Source organism: Macrobrachium nipponense, chromosome 18 (genome assembly GCF_015104395.2).
Source record: "Macrobrachium nipponense isolate FS-2020 chromosome 18, ASM1510439v2, whole genome shotgun sequence".
In the NCBI taxonomy this organism is placed as follows: Eukaryota; Metazoa; Arthropoda; class Malacostraca; order Decapoda; family Palaemonidae; genus Macrobrachium; species Macrobrachium nipponense.
Genome location: NC_087211.1, coordinates 50,720,419 through 50,735,608, shown reverse-complemented (window position 1 = coordinate 50,735,608; position 15,190 = coordinate 50,720,419). Strand labels below are relative to the sequence as shown.

General features: G+C 38.5%; 1 protein-coding gene across 3 annotated transcripts in view; it reads left to right on the top strand.

Annotated features, from left to right (window-relative positions):
• Positions 1-15,190, top strand: part of LOC135197051 (uncharacterized) — a 528,985-nt gene that overhangs the window by 491,391 nt on the left and 22,404 nt on the right. The window contains exon 2 of one of the 3 annotated variants that reach the window (XM_064223987.1): positions 150-265. The exons of the other annotated variants lie outside the window; for them this stretch is intronic. The gene's annotated coding sequence lies outside the window, so the exon portion shown is untranslated. The remainder of the gene's footprint in view (positions 1-149; positions 266-15,190) is intronic. 3 annotated transcript variants of the gene reach the window in all.

Sequence of the window (15,190 nt, the reverse complement as noted above, 5' to 3'; positions counted from 1 at the left end):
GTAAAGTAATAACTTCGCTTCAGAGTAATAAGGGCCATAACTAAGTTTGAAGTCAGTCTTTCAAATAAAGCACCTCTTTTTCTACAGGAACTGAAGTTCGACTTTCTATGAATAATATTTTTGATTGTTTTATCTTATATTCATTTCAGAATCATGTCTTCAGTAGAAAGTTGAATAGCGATTCATAAGTCTCTGCAACAAAAACTTACAAAATCAGGACATTTGGTTCCTGGCGTCACTTGCATAGCAACACACACTTTCGTGAGTTAGTATCCGAGATCAGGTAACGCATTTGATTCTACTTTTGCTCGTTTCCTTCTGCTTGAGGTTTTCATTCGTTTTATACTGAAAAAAGGGACTCAATTTCCAAGCAACTTTCCTACTGCGTGTCTCCAGCGGCGCTTCACGTCCTTGCAGCACTGGCAGGGGTACCTATGTGACAACCCCAGTATCCGACATTGACTACTGTCAAATTCTATCGTGACTTTTTTTTTTTCCTCTTTTGCTTTGAAAAAGAATGGACCCAAATTTAAACACCAGCCTCCTGATTTGCGTGAATGTTTTGAGAGTTGTGTAGGAGGGAAACATTTAGAAATTATATTTCCCACTGTTTCAGCAACAGCTGCTGTTGTTGCCTTAGATTAACTGAGAGTATAGAAAGTTGAGAAACGGAGAATAAGGTGGACTGTGAAGTTAACATTTGGAAATAACGATTCTTGATTCCAATTCTCTACTCCAAGACATTCACGCAAGCCATGAGACAGCTGTGAACAATTCGAATTGAGGTCCAATGATTTGTTAATGCTTCTGATGAACCCCGTTATGGATATTATTATTTTTTTTTTACCGAAGCTTAACTATCACCACTTTTTATTATTGCTATTAAGCTTCATTTATCTTGAGCATTCGCCCATTTCGTACGCACCATTCGCCTTGCATTTTAAAATTGTCTACTTCCATTACGCGTTTTTTGTCTATCAGTTTGTTAATATTTATCCAACTGGTAATAGATTATGTTTTTCACATTTCTTACCTTTCAACCTGTAATTATTTTATGGATTGCTTTCGAGAGACGGGAGCACAAGCGTGTTCAAACGTTACCAGAAACATCTAGTTGTAGTTTGCTTGCACCTTTGTTGGCTGCCCATACTCCTATTGCAGTATCATTATTCAATTACTATCAATTCTTATTACGTCTCCTGAACCACAGTATCACTCTTTATCTACTTGTATTCAAACCTCGTGTTTTGGTGCATGAACATTTTTTGATCCACTGTTTGACCTATTATATCCGAGATTCCAAGGCTCGTTTGATATTCCTCGTTTGGTGAATCTAATTGTCTCTAAATATGAGCTATATTTTCGACTGTTCTCCATGCATGCGAGTTTACATGCCTTTTTCAGAGAATTACTCACTTTACCTACTGTGTATTTCTGTGTACATACCTGTTTGCGGAACTGCTATGCATGTGGCATTTTGCTACAGTTATTTCTTTATCCTCAAGAATTGTCCTCCGTACCGATAATTATCAGTGCCATGACTGGGAGGAGAATTCTGAATGTAAACGAAATTTTTTTTCCAGCTTCATCCCTGATCCATTACAGATACTTAATTACGAAGTAGGTTCGCATGCAAGTTATGTGATGCATTGGCGCAAGTGTAAGGGTGTCGACGTCCAGCAGTGAGGATCGGGTGTGGCTGCGTGAAGCAGCTATGATAATGAAGTCTCCCTCAAGGGGGACTTCGTTACTGCTCCCGAAGTCACGTGTATTTCTTTGGATTCCCTTCATGCAGTTCATTTGTTGTGACGAATATCTCGTTTAGCTTCTAAAGAATAAGTTTTCAGTTATGGGTTAACCAGAAGCGTTAGTCAGTTACCTGACACTGAAAATTCCTCTTCTCAGGATTGTTACCTTTCAACTTTTGATAAAGGTCTTTCGATCCGACTTTTACCCTGTAGTTTCCATCATGACTAAACGTGAAATTCAGCTTGAGGTGCTTTGTGACGTGAGTCAAGAGTCACTCGTTTGTCATGCAATGAATATTGTGGGTGGTCAGGCTGAAGTGTTAATTGCAGTTTGTATATAAGGATAGACGTTGTTGTTAATATTATTTGCTGTTCATGCCATCAAGATAATGTTAATATCAGAGCGGTTTGAGATTGCAAAGGCCGTACCCGAGGGATATTTCATACCGTCCCAAAACTTGTACCTAAATACGTTTGGTTACGAGCCAGGGCTGGACGACGGCATGTTGAGAAAGGATGTTTCTTTCCCGTCGGTCATCTGTGTTTCACATAAAGAAAATTACGCATATATATTTTATATATATATATATATATATATATATATATATATATATATATATATACGTATATATATAATTATTGTATATATGTATATATATATGTATATGTATATACACATATACATACATATATATATATATATATATATATATATATATATATATATATATTAGCCATTATGAAGAGGAGTAGGAACATTGAATAAAGATAACGTCAGTGAAAACTGTAGATAAATTTCGATACTTCATCTGGTTCCAAACAAATGTCCGTATCGTCTCTCTTGGCAATAACATTTTCCCTCATTAATTTACCATCATGAGTTTCCTAGGAACCCCAGTTTGGATAAACAAATAAATAATTGCCAGAGGTAGGGTCTCTGTAGTATATGTTTTATCATTTTATTGCAATTGCATTGCATTCTAAGTGAGACGCTGTTGACACGAAATTTCTGTGTTATTTGTTGCCTTAATATGCAGTTACATGACGCCCTAAACTGTTCTTGTTCTCACCGTTGCTGCAAATAATCTTTTTATGGAACATTTCTTTTTTTTTTATAAACAGTTAGGTTGTAGAAACGTGCGTGCACATACACATTAAATGTATTACACGCTAGCTATCGTTATCATATTTAGCAAATAATAATCGTTGCAATCCGAAGTGTGTCATTTGAGGCTGTTACGTGTGCATGATGATTGAATTTTTAGCGTCCTACTGCAGTCTTTATTACGGCCATTTTAACTGTGAATAACGCAATGTTTCAGCGTAATTGGATTGATGTAATTAATGCACTCGTTCGCCTGCTTTTTGGAATGGTCATATTCACGTGCAGTTCATTTTCATGATCAGAATTGGCCAATAAGCTCCCTTTTATATTGGTCTTTTTCATCGAATGGTCTATCAGAAATTTGGGACACCGCCATTTAATTCCTTATTCAGAACGTTCATCCATGATTTTAGGCGGACTGTTGTAGGGACCGTTCGGTTTCGGCAATGCAATGTTGCTACTATCTAATATGTATACTTTATCTACATTTCTCTGAGCGCAGGCTACCTTTTCTGTTCCTCTCGCTGCTTGTTGAAAGGAAGGGTTCTCTCTCTCTCTCTCTCTCTCTCTCTCTCTCTCTCTCTCTCTCTCTCTCTCTCTCTCTCTCTCTCTCTCTCTCTCTCTCTCTCTCTCTCTCTCTCTCTCTCTTTCTGTCTCCTTCGCAATTCGCCCTCCAGAATTTATGCATTGTATACAGAATATTTTATTAATTAGGTCACACACTCAAGGCCCCGAAAAGGGAACAAAGTTATCTGTATAAAAATAGAAATTTGACGAAAAGGAAAACTAAAAGAAATAAGTTTGTCAAACGGATGTCTGTCTATTTCTTAACAAGAGGATTCGCTTCTACCTCCGATACAGTAATTAACGCTGATCTATATTGAATTTCAGACGGAACATCTTTTTAGGTCAAACTAAATTCAAATTTATTAACTTCCATATAGTTTGTTCATTTTTCACTCAAGAATAAGACTTTCTTGAGAACATTAACTTTTATTCTTTATACAGTAATTAATTCCGATCTATATTGAATTTCCGTCGAACATCTTGTTCGGACTCAAACTAATTTAATTTAATAACTTAATTATTTGATCATTGTTCATTCAAGAATTCTTTTTATCGTAATTGCAGTTACGAGAAGCAGCTAGTTACACACACACACACACACACACACACATATATATATATTTTATTAATATAGATATATTTATATTATATAATTATTAATAATGTATATATATGATATATATATATATATATATATATATATATATATAAAGAGAGAGACAGAGAGATATGTTTCACAAAAACAGAAGTTAGCTGTCCTTTTCTTTATGTCTTTCTAAAATATCATAGATGATATTTGGCAATTAGGTAATGCATTTTTGCTTACTTTGGAAGTAAGCCTACAAACTGCTTTGTTGTTGTAGATGTTGTCCTTGTTGGGGGTGGGTAAGGTCTATGAGGCACTGAAAAAGGTGTTTCGTGTTAAGTTAAAGATACGGGAATTTTAGGATAGGATATTTATGATTTACTTATGAGAATGAAAATGTGAAAAATGAATAATGTGAGTGTTGAACAGTACAGAAAAATTATTTCTGATGAAACATAGCGTATTTATTTTAATTTTCGTTAGTGAAACAAGGCTCTATTTGACCGTATATTTTTGCACGTTTTAATTTACGTTAAAAGTTAATAATATAATGTTTACAATTTATGCGTGAGGAGAAAATCTTGCACGCGTCCCGAGTAAGCTAGAGGTCGAATCATGCTTTGTTTATCAAAGGATCCCAGTTAGAACGACACTATGTTTCCAGCCGAAGCCCAGCTTTGGTCGCGTTGAATTTTATTTTCCCACAACATTCTCACATTTCGCATATTCCCTGTGTCTACTCTTCTTCTCTTTGATCACATATGGGCAATTTACGGAAGCTGTCTCCTAAGAAAAGGAATGGATGTTTGAATATTCATGAAAATAACATGTTGTCATATCGAAGCAGCCATTTGCATCGTTTCAGTCGGGGAGAGAACTTCGGAGAATGCCTTGACATGATTTGAGAAATTGTGAATTCGGTCACGGCATTTTTGGATAGCTACATCCCTGGTTGGATGCGAACTAGTCACGTAGCCATCCAAATTTGTGCACGAATGCCACGAAATCACTTTGCTATGACGTCACAGCAACACTTGTGAACTGTATAATGATCTTGTTGGGGTGCTACCAAGGACATAGCATACATAAATACAACGGTATCAGGTGGTATTTGGGACATCGATTAGGTTCTTGAATAATGGAAGTTCTGAGAACGCTTAATTAATTATCTAAGGCACCGGCAAGACGTAAGAAAAAAAAACTTGTTGGTGTACATTGTAGGATCTATTTCACGATAACAATAGATCGATTTCTTCGTTTTGGGTTCCGGGTTTTTATAGACGCAATGAGATCAACATTTGTCGAACAGGTAGTGCCTACTACGTCAAAGACTCCTTAAGAGATATTATTATTATTATGATTATTATTATTATTATTATTATTATTATTATTATTATTATTATTATTATTATTACGATTCCACAATTCTACCCTTTCGCTGGGTTTCCCCCCAAGTCTCCCGTTTTAAATTGAGACTTGGAAACGGAGCAAGTTAATAGAAGTTGGACAACCAAATAAGAGGAGACGAGAGAGAATCGATGATAAGGAGGAGGTAGAAAGTCACAAGGCGAACAAGAAGCAAGTTTTTGCAATATGGCATTTTCCTGAGGAAACTTTGGATAAACATAAGAGAGATGAATCATGGAAAGGCGATTTTAGTCTAGGATTTCTTTTTTTTTTTTCTTTCTTTCTTTCTTAAGCCAACCTTTGGTTTCTGCGTCTTTGTGTCCACCTGCCACTATTAACAAAGGCACTTCATAACGGAGAGAAAATGTCCATATGTAAGAGACAGAGTCATCTCTTTACCTCGTGTCATAAGACTTGTCCGCTGACACTTTCAGCATTTCACGACCATGTTCAGAATTCTTAACTTAGGGAAAGAAACGGTGGTGAAGTTATAAGCGTATTACAAAGTTGCCTTTATTTCATCATGTTACTTCTCTCTCTCTCTCTCTCTCTCTCTCTCTTTCTGAGTCTCCTCACACACACACACACACACACACACAGGCTGCGTATGAGTTGCTAGTTATCACAATTCCATTCAGAATAACAGCTCGTCTTCATTTTTGGTGTTTTTCTTCATACTATAGCTTTTAACATTAATTTTGTTTGAGAAACATGCAACTTTTCATTAATATACACACTTGATATTATAATTCCCTTTTGGTGTAAGTTATTCTCGACGCTTATTATTATTGAATAATAATAAGCGTTATTTCGTGGCTTAACATCTCCCAAAATGTTAAGCTAAAAATAACACTTACCGTGGAGTTCACTATATCTTGGTAACTTACACCTCGAGGGAATTATAATTGCCCGTAGGCGTAATTTATTCCCAAGGTAAGGTGCGCTTGTTATTAAGCGATATTTTTGTCTCCTTTCGCCAGAGAATTTTCTCTTTATGACTTAGTAACGGTTGGTGGTGGAAAGTTTGTATTTCTTAACATTAGCAGCCATGAATTGGACCAGGGATCTTTCAGATTCACAATTGATCTTAACTCCCCTTGTCCCTCCGAGAGCAACCTTTTCTCCTTGCATTGCGAAAAATTACATTTTTATCTGTTTGTTTATTAATTCGTAAATGAAAGATCACCTGTTCTGTCTGTATTTTTCATTAACTTTGTTACTTCTTTCAAATGAACACCACATTCTTTGGAAGCCTGAATTTCAAGCCAGTAACCCCGCTGTTGGCTTGTTCCATGTGATTATGGTTCATCGTCAGCAGACTCCCTGCTGACGACCCCAAATATAAGGAGGACGGACACCACTCCAGAAGCAGTCTACCCTCAGCTTCCTAGCCTAGAGGATGTCAGGCAGCTCCAGACGAAAGTTCGCTTCAAGAGAGAGAGAGAGAGAGAGAGAGAGAGAGAGAGAATATAGTAATAATAATATTTCTGAATATAAGATATGGGTGAATACATAAAAAATCTAAGCACACATACAAACACACAGCGTGTGTCCGTGTGTGTGTGTGTGTGTGTGTGTGTTAAGCCGTGAGTGATTGGGGGAATAGATTTTGGCGACAACGCTCACCTGTGACTGTCACCGGTGTGTGATGATGACACTCCGGCCGCAGGAAGAAAGAATTGAGGGCGGCATCAAGAACGAAACCACCTGTTGTCCTCTCTCTCTCTCTCTCTCTCTCTCTCTCTCTCTCTCTCTCTCTCTCTCTCTCTCTCTCTAACCTGTTGACTATTGATTGACGTCTTTTTCTTTTCGTATGTTCGGTCTCATGTCTTATAACTTGTCTGTATGTTTAATGTTCAACATAATTTGTAACTAAGAGAGGAACATCATGTTGGAAGACATACGATGGAAATGGCAGTGCGGGATAGAAGGAAGAAGGGAAGACCAAGAAAGAGATGGCGTGATTGTGTAGTAGGGGAAGATATATTATGGAAAGGTATTAACGAGAACGATGCACAGGACAGAAATCGATGGATCAAAAGAAATTTACATAATTCCAAACATAGAAAAAAAAAACAGTTAACATACATCCCGTCCATGATTGATTTTCCTAGAATTCGAATTTTACATTTCCACTCTTACGAGTTAATGTTTTATGTACATTTTTCTTTTCATCTTAACTTCTTCGAAACGATTCTTCCCCACCTCAAAACGGCCACCCTCCCCGCCCCACCCCCTCCAAACCACTTTCTCCCCCGTAGCTTTGTCGCAGAAGGGGATATTGATTCTGTTTGAGAAATATTGCCAAAAATAGCTGCCGCCGTATCACCAGCCGTCTCCTTATTCAGTTGATTCAGTATGCAAATATATCTTCTCTCTCTCTCTCTCTCTCTCTCTCTCTCTCTCTCTCTCTCTCATCATTATGTTTGTAGCATTTTATAGTTTTTGTTAATGTTCGTATCTTATTATTTATCTATGGACAGAATCTTAACTTTCTCCCACTGTCACCATCATTCTTATCGTAATTGCTGTTGGGATGACATTTATTCAATCCTTTTTTGTTTTCCAAGATTTGTTTTATACTATTTCGTAATGGCCGTATAAATGGTATACGCTTGTTAAAATGAAAGGTTGACTGCATTTTTTGTTTTTTTTTTTGCAGAAAAATGACCGCAGACTCCCAGTATTTCTTGCAAGCATCAGACACTTGATCATTTATTCCAGAAATATTCAGAGCACCAGTTCTCAGCTGGTTTTGTTTTATAGCGAAGCCAGAGCATCTTAATTATTAAATAAGCTCGTAAGTCGGTTCTTTATTTTAGGGTTTATAATTTTAATTGTCCATAGAATCACGGGATATTTTGATGTGAATTAAATGGAAACGGCAAAGCAGTACAATTGACGTTTGAACGTAGTGCATCTGTGGGCCTGTGCCAAGTAGTCGAGCCAGATGCAAATTATAGTAGGTAGCAGCGTAGGTGGAAGTCGAAAGGAAATTCAAAATACATGCACACTATTATTATTATTATTATTATTATTATTATTATTATTATTATTATTATTATTATTATTATTATTATTATTATTATTATTATTAAGGAGATGAACACAATTCATATGGAACAAGCCCACAGGAGCCACTGACTTGAAATTGAAGCATCCAAAGAATATGGTGTTCATTGGGAAGAAGAAACAGAAGGTAAGGAGAAATAACGAAAGAAGAGATCTTTTATTAAAAAGAAAATAAGATGAAATCAATAGAAAACAATATAAGCAAATTATAAAAATACAAGGAGAATTCTATTAGTGTGGCAGTGCATTGCATATTCACTTGAATTTGTGAAGTTGCAATCGCCTGACATCCTCCTTAGGGAGGCTGTTCCACAGATTAAAGGCCCTCTGGAACTAATATTATTATCGCTTCCATGGTAGCGTGAAGAAAACCTTTGGAATGAAGTGCTGCGCTTTCTCTACTACAAATCTTTTTACTCGTCTCCAGCCTCCCGTCCTAAATTTCTCTTGCAAGAAAGGTCTGTGTATTCCACAAGAGCTCGACTGACATAGCCATGTCATATTTACTGAGCACTTGTCCAATATCGCCTCCATGACTACTAGATTATTATCTTGTATGACTGAGTAAAATTTATATAATAATTTATATAAGATAGATAGATAGACGCACACTTTCCAACACAATCACTGTTAACACGCGACTTTATATAAAGTCTTCTCTGAGATGTTTGATATATGTGTTTGTTTGTTTGCGTTTGTGTAAACACACAAACACACACGCGCGCACACACAAAAGTAAGATCACAGAGCTGGATATAAGGTCTTTGGCGTTAATCGATACACTTTAGTATCCCTGGAATCATTCCAGCGTGAGCTCGGCGCCGAAATACCTCCTGTCCGACAGCAACAAAAACAAGAAGGCTTGGTTTGATAAATGCGCTGTCAATCATGAACGTATTCCATCTTCCCACAAAGAAGTTGGAAGATCGAAGGAAAGGAATCAATTTCGTCCCGTTTTTATCCTTCTTTCTTCCTCTAATCTATGATAAACGACCCATTCATCAAAATGGGAGGCCGACGAAGCTATGAGATCGCTGTGAATCATTGTAAATTATGTGGTCATCATCCTTTCGAGATCGCCCTCTCCGATTTCGGCAGATCTGTTCCTGCACATGTTGGACCCCCATGTTATTGATTTCGGCCTGATAGATCGATTGTGTTCTACGGCGTTCTTCAGTCTTCGCAGTACGTGAAGTTATGTAATAAAGAATCCCGGAGCCGATTCGATGTAATACATTGCTGATGTGGTAATGTTTACGAAAAATATTTCTATTGCAAAAAGTTAAGTATATCTTAGTTTAACCAGACCACTGAGCTGATTAACAGCTCTCCTAGGGTTGCCCCGAAAGATTAGATATTTCCACGTGGTTAGGAACCAATTGGTCGCCTAGTAACGGGACCCACAGCTTATTGTGGGATCCGAACCACTATATTGCGAAATGAATTTCTATCACCAGAAATAAATTCCTCTGATTCCGCGTTGGCAGAGCCGAGAATTGAACTTCGGACCACCGGATTGGTAGATTTCGATTGTAAAATTTACAAACGATATAGAAGCAGATTACTGCATGATCATGCAAGGGTACAAAATCTGTTCCCTTCGGTTTTTATTATTGGATTGTACGATTAAATTTATACTTGTATATTTCGTGACATCCGGGAAATACTTGTTTCCCGAGTCGTTCATGTTTGTTCTTTTTGTCTTATAATTCATTTACTGATAGGGAGATAGTGCCATCAGTGCGCCTCATAAGGTTCCCTGTAGGCATTACTTAAGGTTCGCACAGCATCCCTTCCGTCCCAGGTGCAACCCTTTTCATTCCTTTTACTGTACCTCTGTTCTTATTATCTTTCTTCCATATTACTTCCCAGCCTCTCCTAATAATTATTTCATAGTGCAACTGCTCTGAGGTCTTCCTCCTGTTGCACCTTTCAAAACTTCTTTACTCTCAATTTTCCCTCGCAGGGCACAATGACCTCATGGGTGCCAGCGCTTGGTCTTTGGCTTAAATATTAAGTGCCAGTTGCAGTTTTTTTAATTTTAATTATGATTACCACTATGATGATGATGAATATTGAAAAAGGCAATATTGGGTAATGTCGTACGAGTATGCCGCTGTTTTTATTGTTTTTTAATATTACTATTAAAAAATCCTCATAGTAGTACAAGTCTTCAAATGGAGAAACAAATCCACAGTTATGTACATTTACATAACTGTGAATTTGTTTCTCCAATATTACTATTGTTACTCCATTTTTGGGGTGTTATTATTATATGGGGGGAAACGGAAGATGGAGATGGTTACTCAGTATCATTAGAGTATGCATTGGAAAACAGTTGCAGGAAAGAATGCATATTTCCAGTGATTGATATTCACTATACAGTCATCATTAGATTTTCAAGAGACAGAAGGGTTATAACAGTCAACATGGTCTTTCATCTGAGGGCGGGTGGCTGCTTATGAAATGCTTGATAGAAAATCTTCAGTAGATTTTAAAGTTTCATTTGCTGTCATGGTAAATCAGCAGAACGCTGGCCAACACCCTTGTGTGTGTGTGTGTGTGTGTGTATGTGTATAGTTTATATTTGTGTTCGTGCGGGTGATGTCAAGGTAAGTCGGTAAATAAAAATATATACATCTAAAGCAATGTTAGTTAGAAGTAGTAGGGCAAGGCGCCTTGAAGTGTTATGCCACCCCACCATTTAATTTGTAGCGCCTCGGTGGCGTGATCGGTATGGTCTGGCCTGCCACCTCGATGGCCGCGAGTTCAATTATCGGGCACTCCACTGAGGAGTCAGAGATGTGTATTTCTGGTGATAGAAGTTCACTTTCGAAGTGGTTCGGAAGTCACGTAAAGCCGTTGGTCCGTTGCTGAATAACCACTGGTTCCATGCAACGTAAAAACACCATCCAAACAAACCATTTAATTTGTTACTAACGCATTGGCATTCTTACTACTGGCGAGAAGGAAGACCTCTCCCCAATGTTGCGGTAATTCTGAAAACTGTTGAAACGAGGTTTCTCATTCTTTAAAAACTGCAGTGGATTATCATCGTTAGAATGCTGATTACTGCTGCTTCATGTGAAAAGAATATAATTTTATGGATTCGTTGGAGAAACGAATCCACAGTTATGTATGGGCACATATTTAATTATATGTATATTAATTTGATATATTGCAATATTTTGTGTATTTTTTTATTTATGGATTCGCTCCGAGAAGCGTAGCCTTCATAATCGGTTTGATCCGTAGCTGTCTCGTCGATATACGACAGGGACGATATCTCAAGAGCGTCGTGGACATAGGCTGAAGGGAAGCCTTATCTTTTGGTAGGCAGGCGATAAGAGGATTCCATCAATAACTTCAGAAAATCAAATAGTTGTGACCATGGCCCTTCCATTATATTGCCGCCGCTATAGACATGAATCTTCCTCGTGAGGGGAATATAGTACTTTGCACTCTTCAGTGTTGATGGAGAATGAGTCTCTGAAAATCCTGTTTGACCGGAATTGACTCCACTCTGCATCCCTTAGGAAATTGTTGCCCATCCTGTCTATTAAGGCTGCCTCAGGTAAGGAAGGGTCTTGAGATAACAGGGTTAACAAGGTGCCTGCTCTCTCTCTCTCTCTCTCTCTCTCTCTCTCTCTCTCTCAGCTCCTTAGCTCCTTAGTGTTATATATGCTGGCGATACTTGACGCTTTGAGTGTCTTGTTTGTATTTTGTCGTGAGTAATGTATCGTTACGTAAGTGTTTTAGTTGTAAATATAAATAGTAAAATTAATGCCATTCAGGTGCGCCCCAGTATAGCTTGCAACCTCCTCCTCTCTTTTGGGAACCCTTGTGTGGAAAACTTCCAAAAAATCCTGCGCTTCGCCTGCTTTCGCAGCTGTCAACCTCTTTGAATATGGTTGTTATGGAAAGTGAGATATATATATATATATATATATATATATATATATTATATATATATATATATATATACACTCCACAACGGAAATAACTACAGTATAGTGTATGCCGGGTGAATGACAGCAGCCATCCTATAAAGGGGCTGTCAGGAAAGCCGATTTTAGATTTTAATTTGTCATTGGTGATGAAACGAAATCGTCCCAAATGAGCGCACCTTCCTCTTCATTTGGAATTTCTCCAGCCATGTGTCTGAGGAGGTTACAACGGAGTCGCGCTTCATCGTCGCCAGGAGAATGGAAGCAGAGGAAAACGCTCCCTTCCGACCTCAGACATTGGGCTCATTTTTCCTCGTTAGCGTTGAGACCGTCATCCATCACCCGGCTCTGAAGGATATGAGGGAGGGGGAGAGGAGAGAGGCGGCGGCGGCTGCGGCTTTCAGAAAAGAAGGGAATTTAACTTGAATCCAAGATTAGCAATAAGAGAAAGAAGAAGATGGACGACGCCAAGATAGACGAGGAATTCGCGGAGAATCGCGGGAAGGAATATAGGGAAAAGGGCTAAATGGCAGTGGCTACAAATAGAGAGAGAGAGAGAGAGAGAGAGAGAGAGAGAGCAGAAGTGGGGGGGGGGGGGGGTGTTGTTGGAGCGAATGTGTTGGAGGAGGAGGCAATTGGCGAAAATTACTTTTTTTTTCCTGATTTTCCCTCCTTATTATCATTATAACACCACGCTAAATGAAGAACTTATATTTTATCTATTGATCTTACTATTTTCAAAATTTTATTCAGTTGCTCCGGCTGTGAAAATAAAAATTACCACAACTCAAGAAGGGAACGAATTGCACAAGACTATGATTGGGCGTGTGTGTCGCGGGGGGGGGGGGGGGGGGGGGGGGGGGGGGGGGGGGGGGGGGGGGGGGGGGGGGGGGGGGGGGGGGGGGGGGGGGGGGGGGGGGGGGGGGGGGGGGGGGGGGGGGGGGGGGGGGGGGGGGGGGGGGGGGGGGGGGGGGGGGTGGAGGGGGGGGGGGGGGGGGGGGGGGGGGGGGGGGGGGGGGGGGGGGGGAGTGAGAGAGAAATAAATTAAATGCGTTCCCAAACACCTAATGGATTATTTCGGTTTTGCTGATATTTTTCAGTTGCCTTCTTAAGGCATGGGATGCGAAAAGTACCATCTTTGTTCATTCTCCCTCCTTTATTTATGGATCTATCCGGTAATTTCATTAATATTTTACATTTTTTACTTCTTCTTCTTCTTCTTCTTCTGGTGGGCCTCTTAATAGGAAGTAACTTCAATTATTTTGTATTAAAACTTTGCATGTGATAAGGTAATAATACGGAGAAAAGACCGAATATATACATACACACACAACACACACACACACACACACACACATATATATATATATATATATATATATATATATATATATATATATATATATATATGATATATATATATATATATTATAAGAGCGACCAAAAATAAAAAATGAACATATACACTTTAGTACATCAAAAGCCACCGAATGAATCTGTTTCAATTTTTCTTATGCCTCAAAGTTAATGTTTCTGTATTGTATACAATATATATACTATAACTATCATAGGTATATATACTATATAGTATAGATATATTATTATATATAATATTATATAACGTATATCTATATAGCCGAAGAAAATCACAATACTGCTGAACCGCCTACGCACTCTTTGCTTGTACAGGACCATTAAGGTTTTCTTGCAAGCTCGGTGACACCAATCCCAACAGTCAGCCTTCATCTTTCATCCTGGTTTGGGAGCAGTACGAGTGTATTATAGTAGATTCACATCAACCGTGCATTTGATGTCTAGGCCCATCCCTTACGACGCTCCTGATTGGCTGCTGATAAGCCAGTCACAGGGCTGGAAACTCAGCCTCTCGAGAGAGTTCACATAGGCAGGATGTATGTTCCACCTCTCCTGAGGGATACTGGGGAAAGACATATCCTTCAGTAGAGGTGGAGCGTGCATCCTGCCTATGTGAACTCGAGAGAGAGACTGAGAGTGCCCAGCCCTGTGATTGGCTTATCAACAGCCAATCAGGAGCGTCGTATGGGACGGGCCTAGACATCAAATGCACGATTGATGTGAATCTACTATAACCCATGGGCTCCTGTTCATCAGGGGACATGATTAACCCACGGCAAGGATCTCTTCATGCTTGGATGGTGCGGTTCTGGACAAAACTAATTTTTTCTCGTTTAATTTCATTAATTCTCTCTCTCTCTCTATCTCTCTCTCTCTCTCTCTCTCGTCTCTCTCTCTCTCTCTCTCTCTCTGGCTTCACTGCAAAGGTCTTGCGGAGTGAGAACTTGTGAAACGATAATGTATTTCTGACTTTCAACATTAACTGGTTCCAGAGCGATCGTAATTTGTAGTATCACCTACAACGTCTTCAGCCAGCGTTAGAAATACTTCCTTATGTTTGTTACTATCTCTCATCTTACCCACCAACTCTCATCTCTCTCTCTCGTCTCTCCTCTCTTCTCTAGTCTCTCTCTCTCTTCTCTCATATATATATATATATATATTTTATATATATATAGATATGTATATATATATATATATATATACATATATATACATACATATGTATATATATATATATATACATATATATATATATATATATATATATATATATATGTTTGTGGGTGTGTGCGTGGGTGAGTTGGTGTAGGTGTGGATGTATTAATATGAACAGAATTATTTCTTTGAGGCAGCAAGCATATGTTCTTTATTTCTACTCCAT